Here is a 9,961-nt window from a genome sequence, read left to right as displayed (position 1 = left end):
GCTTCTACAGCTGGGTTGTCCCTGACTCCTTTGTCATCGGCCTTAAGCACGTCACAGAAAACAAAAAATAGAGATCTCACCTGCACCCCCTGGTGGTGACATCTATCAACATGAGGGTGGTCCCAAAAAGGAGGGATTTTTCACATTGACTGTGTGTCGCTTTTAAAAGTGCTCCCCCTCTGGTCAACATATGAAATAACAAGTGTGTGTAAACATTTGAAGAGCTCCCCCTCTGGCCAACATATGAAATAACAAGTGTGTGTAAGAAATTGAAATGCGCCCCCTTAAGCCAAAATGTATTTAAAAAATGAATATGTATATAAAGACATACTGTAATAACTTGAAGTCAGTCATGAAGATTAAAAACCAATTACAAACAAAAAGCACAAAAAAAATGTGTCGACCGTAATATTGCAATATTTTCTCGTAAAATTATTACTTTTTTATGTACATTTCTGACTTATTAATGCAAAACAGTGACATTTGTCATATAAAATTCGGACTTTTGTCACAATATTGCCAATTTTTGTGTTGTTCTAGTAAAATAGTGACATTTTTTTGAGTAAAATGATGACTTTTGTCATAATTTTGCCAAGTCAAATTCCGATTATTATTGTAATATTGCCAACATTTTAAAGTTTTCTTATAAAATTGTGACTTTTGTCGAGTAAAATGACGACTCTTTTCATTAAATTGCCAAAATGTTTAGCTTTTCTTGTAAAACTGCAACTGTTATTGAGTAAAACGCCAACTTTTATCATAATATTGCACAAATGTTCCGTTTTTCTTGTCAAATTTTGACTTGCGTTGAGTAAAATGAGGACTTTTATTATAATACTGCCAACATTCTAAGTTTTTCTTGTGAAATTGTGACTCATTTTTCACAACACGCTTGTTTATATGTGCATAGTATGTATATATTATTCATGTTGTAAATACACTTCATTATAAAGGCTGGTCCTAAAGAGGGAGGCTTTTTTTCTCATGAAGGTAACACATACAAGTGTGTGTGTGTGTGTGTGTGTGTGTGTGTGTGTGTGTGTGTGTGTGTGTGTGTGTGTGTGTGTGTGTGTGTGTGTGTGTGTGTGTGTGTGTGTGTGTGTGTGTGTGTGTGTGTGTGTGACAGAGAAGGGATAGCAATACATTTAATAATAATGTCATTGTGGAGGGGGGCGTGGCCTGCGGACCTGCAACGAAACGGGGTGTGCCAGGACCGGCTCCTCGCAGAGGGCCTTTTTAACCCTCTTCAACGCCTGCTGGCACTGATCCGTCCACTGGACCAGATCTGGAGCACCCTTTCGGGTGAGGTCAGTTAGTGGGCTGGTCAGGTCCAGTGGACGGTGCAGTGCCAGCAGGCGTTGGAGAGGGTTAAAAAGGCCCTCTCGGTCCTGGCACACCCCGTTTCGTTGCAGGTCCGCAGGCCACGCCTCCCTCCACAGTCATGATTTCATAATCATGTAAAATGTTGATATTGCAATGGTAGTTCTTTTAAAATTACAATTAAAGAAAAAAACAGTTAAAATAAAAACTGTTTGGTGACTTTGCTGACTGTGATGTTAGAATTTGTGGAGTGTGAAAATGAGGATCAAGTTGAAGACAGCAGAGTCAAAATAGGATTTCAACATTTGATAAAGTGTGCAGATTATAAACACCAGGCAGCCGCTCTCATTAGAGATTACATAACTTTTGTGTGTGTGTGTGTGTGTGTGTGTGTGTGTGTGTGTGTGTGTGTGTGTGTGTGTGTGTGTGTGTGTGTGTGTGTGTGTGTGTGTGTGTGTGTGTGTGTGTGTGTGTGTGTGTGATTGACCTGTGGAAACTGTTGTGGCGGGGGTTGTTATGTCGTGATGATGATGTCACACTAACCACAAATAAGGGTTGACTTTATGCATACAGTATATACTTTTATATACACTGGTGGTCAAAAGTGTACGTACACTTGTAAAGAACATCATGTCATGGCTGTCAATCATTTCTACAACTCTTATTTTTTTTGTGATGTAGTGATTGGAGCACATACTTGTTGGTCACAAAAAACATTCATGAAGTTTGCTTCTTTGATTAATTTATTATGGGTCTACTGAAAATGTGAGGGTCAAAAGTATACATACAGCAATGTTAATATTTGCTTACATGTCCCTTGGCAAGTTGACCTGCAATAAGGCGCTTTTGGTAGCCATCCACAAGCTTCTGCTTGACCACTTGACCACTAAATTGCTGCAGTTCAGCTAAATGTGTTGCTTTTCCTGACATGGACTTGTTTCTTCAGCATTGTCCACACCTTTAAGTCAGAACTTTCCTCCAGAAGGTCTTATCTTTGTCCATGTGATGTCAGATGAAACAAAAATAGAGCTGTTTGGCCACAATACCCAGCAATATGTTTGGAGGAGAAAAGGTGAGGCCTTTAATCCCAGGAACACCATGCCTACCGTCAAGCATGGTGGTGGTAGTATTATGCTCTGGGCCTGTTTTGCTGCCAATGGAACTGCTGCTTTAAATGGGACAATGAAAAAGGAGGATTAGCTCCAAATTGTTCAGGACAAGCTAAAATCATCAGCCCGGAGGTTGGGTCTTGGGCGCAGTTGGGTGTTCCAACAGGACAATGACCCCAAACACACCTCAAAAGTGGTCAAGGAATGGCTAGAATGAAGGTTTTAGAATGGCCTTCCCAAAGTCCTGACTTAAAGGTGTGGACAATGCTGAAGAAACAAGTCCATGTCAGAAAAGCAACACATTTAGCTGAACTGCAGCAATTTAGTGGTCAAGTGGTCAAGCAGAAGCTTGTGGATGGCTACCAAAAGCGCCTTATTGCAGGTCAACTTGCCAAGGGACATGTAAGCAAATATTAACATTGCTGTATGTATACTTTTGACCCTCACAGTAGTAGTAGTATACTACAAGTCTTATACTGCAAGTGGTAGTTGATGGCCAATTGTAAAGAGCCAAGGATCAATGAGTCATCAGGAGCGGTCAATCATTGTCATCCAACAAGCGTTTGTCAGGCGAGAAGATGTCCGCCCATTTAATCAAGGCAAGGATAGTCAGGACGGCCAAGTGTTGTTTGTCAGTCGCTCAATGAAATGTGAGCATGCTAATGAAATAAGAGCATGTTGATGAAATGTGAGCATGTTAATTAAATGTGAACATGTTAATGAGATGTGAGGACGTTAATGAAATGTCCATCCATCCATTTTCAACCGCTTATCCGGAACCGGGTCGCGGGGACAACAGAGACCCCCAGACTTCCCTCTCCAGAGCAACATTAGCAACTTCCTCCTGGGGGATCCCCAAGCGTGCCCAGGCCAGAGAGGAGATGTAATCCCCCCATCTGGTCCTTGGCCTGCCGCGGGGTCTCCTCCCAGTGAGATGTGCAACGAGATGCCTGAACCACCTAAGATGGCTTCTTTTCAAGCAAAGGAGCAGCGCCTCTACTCCGAGTCTCTCTCGGATGACTGAACTTCTCACCCTATCTCTAAGGGAGATGCCAGCCACCCTTCTGAGGAAACTCATTTCGATCTTATTCTTTCCGTCATGACCCACACTTCATGACCATAGGTGAGCTCTGGTTTGGTCACAACAGTGCGGCAGAGAGACTGCAATACTGCCCCAGCTGCTCCCATTCTCCGGCTGATTTCCTTCTCCATCTTTCCCTCAATCGTGAACAAGACCCCGAGATACTTAAACTCCTCCACCTGGGACAGAGTCCTGTCCCCTACCCGGACTGTACAAACCATCGGTTTCCTGCTGAGAACCATGGCCTCAGATTTGGAGATGCCGATCCTGATTCCAGCCGCTGAACACTCGGCTGCGAACCGATCCAGTGAGAGCTGAAGGTCACAAACCGAAGGTGCCATCAGGACCACATCATCTGCAAACAGCAGTGACGCAACCTTTAGGCCCCCGATACGTAGACCCTCTCCGCCCTGGTCACGACTCTGCTTAGAAATCCTGTCCATGAAAATCACAAACAGGATAGGTGACAGAGCACAGCCCTGGCGGAGACCAACCCCCACAGGAAACAGATCCGACCTACATCCAAGCACCCGGACACAACTCTCGTTTTGGTTGTACAGAGATTGGATGGCCCTCAGCAGGGTCCCCCTCACCCTGTACTCCCTCAGCACCTCCCACAAGATCTCCCAGGGGACCTGGTCATACGCCCTCTCCAAATCCAAAAAACACAACTAGACTGATTAGGCATACTCCCAGGCCTTCTCCAGGATTCCCGCAAGAGTAAAGAACTGGTCAGTTGTTCCATGACCAGGACGGAATCCACATTGCTCCTCTTGAATCTGAGGTCCGACTATCAGCCGGACCCTCCTTTTCAGTACCTTGGCGTAAACTTTCCCAGGGAGGCTGAGTAGCGTGATACCCCTGTAACTTCCACGCAATGTTGAAACGGCGTATCAACCAAGAGAGCCCCTCAACACCCAGAGCCTTCAGCATTTCTGGACGAACCTCGTCAACCCCCGGAGCTTTGCCACCGTGGAGTTGTCTAACTACCTCAGTGACTTCACTCCGAGAGATCCACGTCAATCCCCCATCATCCGCTCCTGTCGGAGATGTAGTTGGGTTCAGGAGTTCCTCAAAGTGCTCTTTCCAATGCCCTACAACTTCCTCACTTGAAGTCAGCAGAGTCCCATCCTTGCTTGGAGGGTTCCCTGCTGATCCCTCCCCAGCTTTGGATAGTCCTTCTCCATGGATTCCCCGATATATATATATATATATATATATATATATATATATATATATATATATATATATATATATATATATATATATATATATATATATATATATATATATATATATATATATATATATATATATATATATATATATATATATATAATTTCCAGATAAATTCAATAATAACTGATGAGTTGATTGAGAGAAGGCTAAAGAATAGCAGGAATATAAATAAATGATTACTTTAGAAACATTGTCTGCTGTGTCAAGCTCGGACTGAGCGATCACTCACACAATTTGCATATGTGAGAGTGATGCATAATAATGAATGCATGAGGAGCGGGTCAAAGTGTGGAGACAAAGCCATAGCTCAGCTAAATGTAATTATATTATGTGTCCCCACATTGGTGTGCACCCTCCAAATAAACACCACACCACTCCAAATAACTTCTACTCTGTGCTCTTCACTACAACTCTTATTTTTTTTGTTTGTGATAGAGTGATTGTTGCTCACAAAAAACATTCATGAAGTTTGCTTCTTTTATGAATTTATTATGGGTCTACTGAAAATGTGAGGGTTAAAAGTATACATACAGCAATGTTAATATTTGCTTACATGTCCCTTGGCAAGTTGACCTGCAATAAGGCGCTTTTGGTAGCCATCCACAAGCTTCTGCTTGACCACTTGACCACTAAATTGCTGCAGTTCAGCTAAATGTGTTGCTTTTCTGACATGGACTTGTTTCTTCAGCATTGTCCACACCTTTAAGTCGGGACTTTGGGAAGGTCATTCTAAAACCTTCATTCTAGCCTGCTTTAGCCATTCCTTTACCACTTTTGAGGTGTGTTTGGGGTCATTGTCCTGTCGGAACACCCAACTGCGCCCAAGACCCAACCTCCGGGCTGATGATTTTAGCTTGTCCTGAACAATTTGGAGCTAATCCTCCTTTTTCATTGTCCCATTTAAAGCAGCAGTTCCATTGGCAGCAAAACAGGCCCAGAGCATAATACTACCACCACATGGTGAGCCAAATTTGGCCCCCGGGCCTCACTTTGGACTCCCTTGTTTTATGACTTTATTCTCCGGCTTGCATGACGGCAGCCCAGACTACTCTATCTCTATGTGCCCCCTTCCCCCCCCCCCACGGTTTTGGCATGCCTGTGCCAGGTATTTTTTCAAATTCCTCACACACACCCTGTGGGGATAGGTATGCCCCCCGCACCCCACCACCACCACCCCGCATACGTCAGCACACGCATGCAGCAGCCAATGGCAGGGCAGTGCGGCGGGCTCCACACGTGTGGGGCCAAAGACAACTGGGCGGGTGACAGCTAACTGCGAGCTGCGTTGGAGAAGTCCGGAAAGTCTGGTTGATCCTGAGAGACTTGTCAGAGTCACAAGTGGCAGAACAGACCAGTCCCAACCACTTCCACCGAGGGCCACACTGAACAATCAAAGCATGCGGGGGACATTTTCATATTTTTTATTTGCAAAACCAACACAATATATAGATTGTCCCCCTCAAAAAAGTGCTAAGTCAGACATTTTAATGTTTGATTTATTTACTTTTAACACTTAAGTGTCCAGATCAACATCAGATCAATTCATTAAGTTTGTATTTTTTCAGGTTTTTGTTTGTTTTCATGGCCTTTTTTGTCAAAAATCCAGTTTTTTATGGCGCACACACAACATTTGCAGTATTTTCTCCAAATAAGTCCAAAGTGGAATATTCAATGTGAAGTAATTAGAGCCTTAAATAGGTCAGTAACTCATAACAACATTGATTTTAATTCTTTATTATTTTTGAGCAATGACTTTTAAAAATAATCACAGTAAAACTCTTGGGATCCTAAAAGGTCCCCCTCAAAAAAGTGCTAAAAGTGAGTCTAACATTTTTATTTTTACTTTCAATGCTTAAGTGTCCAGATCAACATCAGATCAATTCATTAAGTTTGGATTTTTTCAGGTTTTTGTTTGTTTTTATGGCCTTTTTTGTCAAAAAATCCATTTTTTTATGGCGCACACACAACATTTGCAGTATTTTCTCCAAATAAGTCCAAAGTGGAATATTCAATGTGAAGTAATTAGAGCCTTAAATAGGTCAGTAACTCATAACAACATTGATTTGAATTATTTATCATTTTTGAGCATTTACTTTTTAAAAGAATCACACTAAAACTCTTGAGGTATCCAAAAAGGTCCCCTCAGAAAAGTGCTAAAAATGAGTCAGACATTTTTATTTTTACTTTCAATGCTTAAGTGTCCAGATCAACATCAGATCAATTCATTAAGTTTGGATTTTTTCATGTTTTTGTTTGTTTTTATGGCCTTTTTTGTCAAAACTCCTGTTTTCTATGGCGCACACACAACATTTGCAGTATTTTCTCCAAATAAGTCCAAAGTGGAATATTCAATGTGAAGTAATTAGAGCCTTAAATAGGTCAGTAACTCATAACAACATTGATTTGAATTCTTTATTATTTTTGAGCAATGACATTAAAAAATAAATAAAAAATGCCACTAAAAGTGTTGGGGATCCAAAAGGGTCCCACTCCAAAAAAAATGCTAAAAATGAGTCAGACATTTTTGTTTTTATTTTTACTTTCAATGCTTAAGTCTCCAGATCAACTTTATAACCATCCGTTGATTAATTAGGTATTTTTTTCCCGTTTTTTTTTTGGTGTTTGTTTGTTTTAAGCCCTTTTTGTGAAATAAAACTTTGCTTTTCATGGCAAACACACAAAATGTGCAATACTTTCCACACAAATGTCAATGCCACTTTTGTCATGTTTTTTTTCATGAGTATTTTTAGCGTACTACTTTAGCCTTCCATAGATGGCAACTGGTTAGCCTATAAAAAATGAAATGAAATAAAAATGTATATTTTACTGTAAAGCTAGCAGCTCAGTCACTACAACTTTACTGTAAAATTGATGGTTATTTTTACACCAATTTACTGTCGATTGAAAAACAGCACCACTGTTTTTGCATTCAAATTGTGGTGACTGAACTGTTTGGTTTTTACCGTAAAACCTACAAACATTTCATAAGATCTAACCTAAACATCCGCTCTTACTCGCTAGCATTAGATGACGGTGTTTAAAGATGACCTGTCAGCTGACTCCAAGCGCCCTCGGCAGCAATCAGCGGCCCTTGTTGTGGCTGGCAGCAGATGGCGGCAGACTGATGCGGTAGCGGCGCACCAAACCTTCTTTGATTTCAACAGGAACAATAAGGAAGCGGTAAGATGCCAGGACCTAAGTCAACATCGCTGTAGTTCTCGTTCCCATGTGCACCCTACACTTAGGCCGCAGGAACATTGTGGCGGACAGTGGTGCTGGTCCTCCTTCTGGAGGGCACCATGACGACTGGACCTCAAAACCTGGGAGTGTCCCAGAGAGGGTCCTGTCCGATTACAGCACCCCGTCCAATGCACTCATGCGCTGTCGGAGACCATTCGTTATGGGAACCTTCAACGAGAGAGAGAGACAGAGAGGCTGATTGAGCTAGCACACTGTGCTGAGGAATGGGGAGTGGAGATCCTGGGGATCCAGGAACACAGAAGAGTGCACACTGATGACCTGATCATGTACCGCAGAGTGGAAAGATGCACGTTCATCTCTGCATCAGCGTGGCACCAGGGGACGTAGGGCTATTGCTTGGTTCTCTGGCGCGTAAGGCTCTCTGTCGGGTTTACCACCATACCGACAGGATCCTTATCGCAGAATTCTCAGGCAACCCAGTAACAACGGTCATAGTCGTGTACTCGCCCACCAACGTGGCACCATCTGAGGAGGTGGAGAAGTTCTATGAGGACCTCACAACAGCAGTCCAGGATGTTCCAGCGCACAACTTCCTGGCAATCCTGGGCGACTTCAACGCTAGGATTGGACCAGAGGACGCTCCCTTCCCTTATCACGATGCTACCAACCGCAATGGTGCATACCTCACTGCCCTTCTCATGGAACACCAGCTCCTGGCAGCAAACACCTTGTTCCAGAAAAGAACAGGCAAGAGGTGGACTTTCCGAGACTGAGCCTCAGGTACACAATGTCAGCCAGACTACATACTTTTGAGGCTAAAGTGGAGGAACTCTATCCTAAATGCTGAGCCATACAGCACATTCAGCTGTGGGCTCTGACCACCACGTGGTCTCCATGAGGGTGCGACTGAGCCTCAGGGTCCCCAAGCCAGCCCCCAGGATCCGGTATGACTGGAAGGCACTCTCGACCGACCCTGGCCTACAAACCAGGTATACGGAGGAGGTTACGAGCCGCTTTCAGCAGCTGGATGAAGATTCAGAGCCTAGCAATGAATACAGGCCATTCGTTGCTGCCAACGAGGAGGCAACAAGGGTGTGTGTGCCCGTGCTAGAGAAAACCAAAAGCTCTCTGTGGTCTAAACACCCAGAGGTCGTAGCCGCACGGGGCAGGGTGGAAGAAGCACGGCTTGGCTCTGCTCGGGAGCTGACTGCGAAGAGACGTGGGATACTAAATTAGGCCAACCAGGTTCTCTTCAGTACCTACGATAAGATCAAGGGGGAGGAACTGATGGAGAGGGTGCAGACAGTCCAGGATGCACATGGAGAGAGGCAATATGGAGAAGCATGGAAGGTCATCAACGAGATGACAGGAAGGAAGAGGGCCAAGGAGGGACAGGCTGAGAGACACAGCTCTGAGGAGAGGGTGGCGACATCGTACAACCATTTCCGAAAACTGCTGGGCACAACATCAGATGGAGGGGAAGAAGAGATACCATCATTCCTCCATGACCTCAACATCCAGGACGGTCTCTTCACGATTACTGAGTGTGCTAAGGCGAAAAGCACGCTGAGAGAGCGTAAGAGTGCTGGACCAGATGGCATACCCCCAGAGGTCGTAAAGAAGTGTGGTCTCGATAACATCATCCTTGAGTTCTGCAACCTTGCCCTGCTAGGCAACAAGCTGCCAGACATGTGGTCTATTTCCAACATCATCCCAGTGCCCAAATCTGGAGACCTCTCGAAGCCAGACAACTACCAGGGCATCAGCCTGACCTGTATCACCACAAAGGTCTACAATCGCATGATACTGAACCGCATCCGGCATGCCATCGACCCTCATCTGAGGGAAAACCAAAATGGCTTTCGGGAGTAGAAGACTACACTAACCCAAATCCTGGCCCTGAGGAGACTAATCGAGGAGGTGAAGAAGAACAACCTCACGGCTGTATTGTGCTCTATTGACTTCAAAAAGGCATTTGACTCAATACACAGAGCCACAATGATGAAGATCC

General features: G+C 43.9%; 1 pseudogene; it reads left to right on the top strand.

Annotated features, from left to right (window-relative positions):
* The first annotated feature begins 7,975 nt into the window (after positions 1 to 7,975).
* LOC133660515 (craniofacial development protein 2-like) lies at positions 7,976 to 9,186 on the top strand (annotated as a pseudogene).
* The last annotated feature ends 775 nt before the right edge of the window (positions 9,187 to 9,961 follow it).

This window comes from Entelurus aequoreus, linkage group LG11, assembly GCF_033978785.1.
Source record: "Entelurus aequoreus isolate RoL-2023_Sb linkage group LG11, RoL_Eaeq_v1.1, whole genome shotgun sequence".
Lineage (NCBI taxonomy): Eukaryota > Metazoa > Chordata > Actinopteri > Syngnathiformes > Syngnathidae > Entelurus > Entelurus aequoreus.
This window is presented reverse-complemented; position numbering and strand designations above follow the sequence as displayed.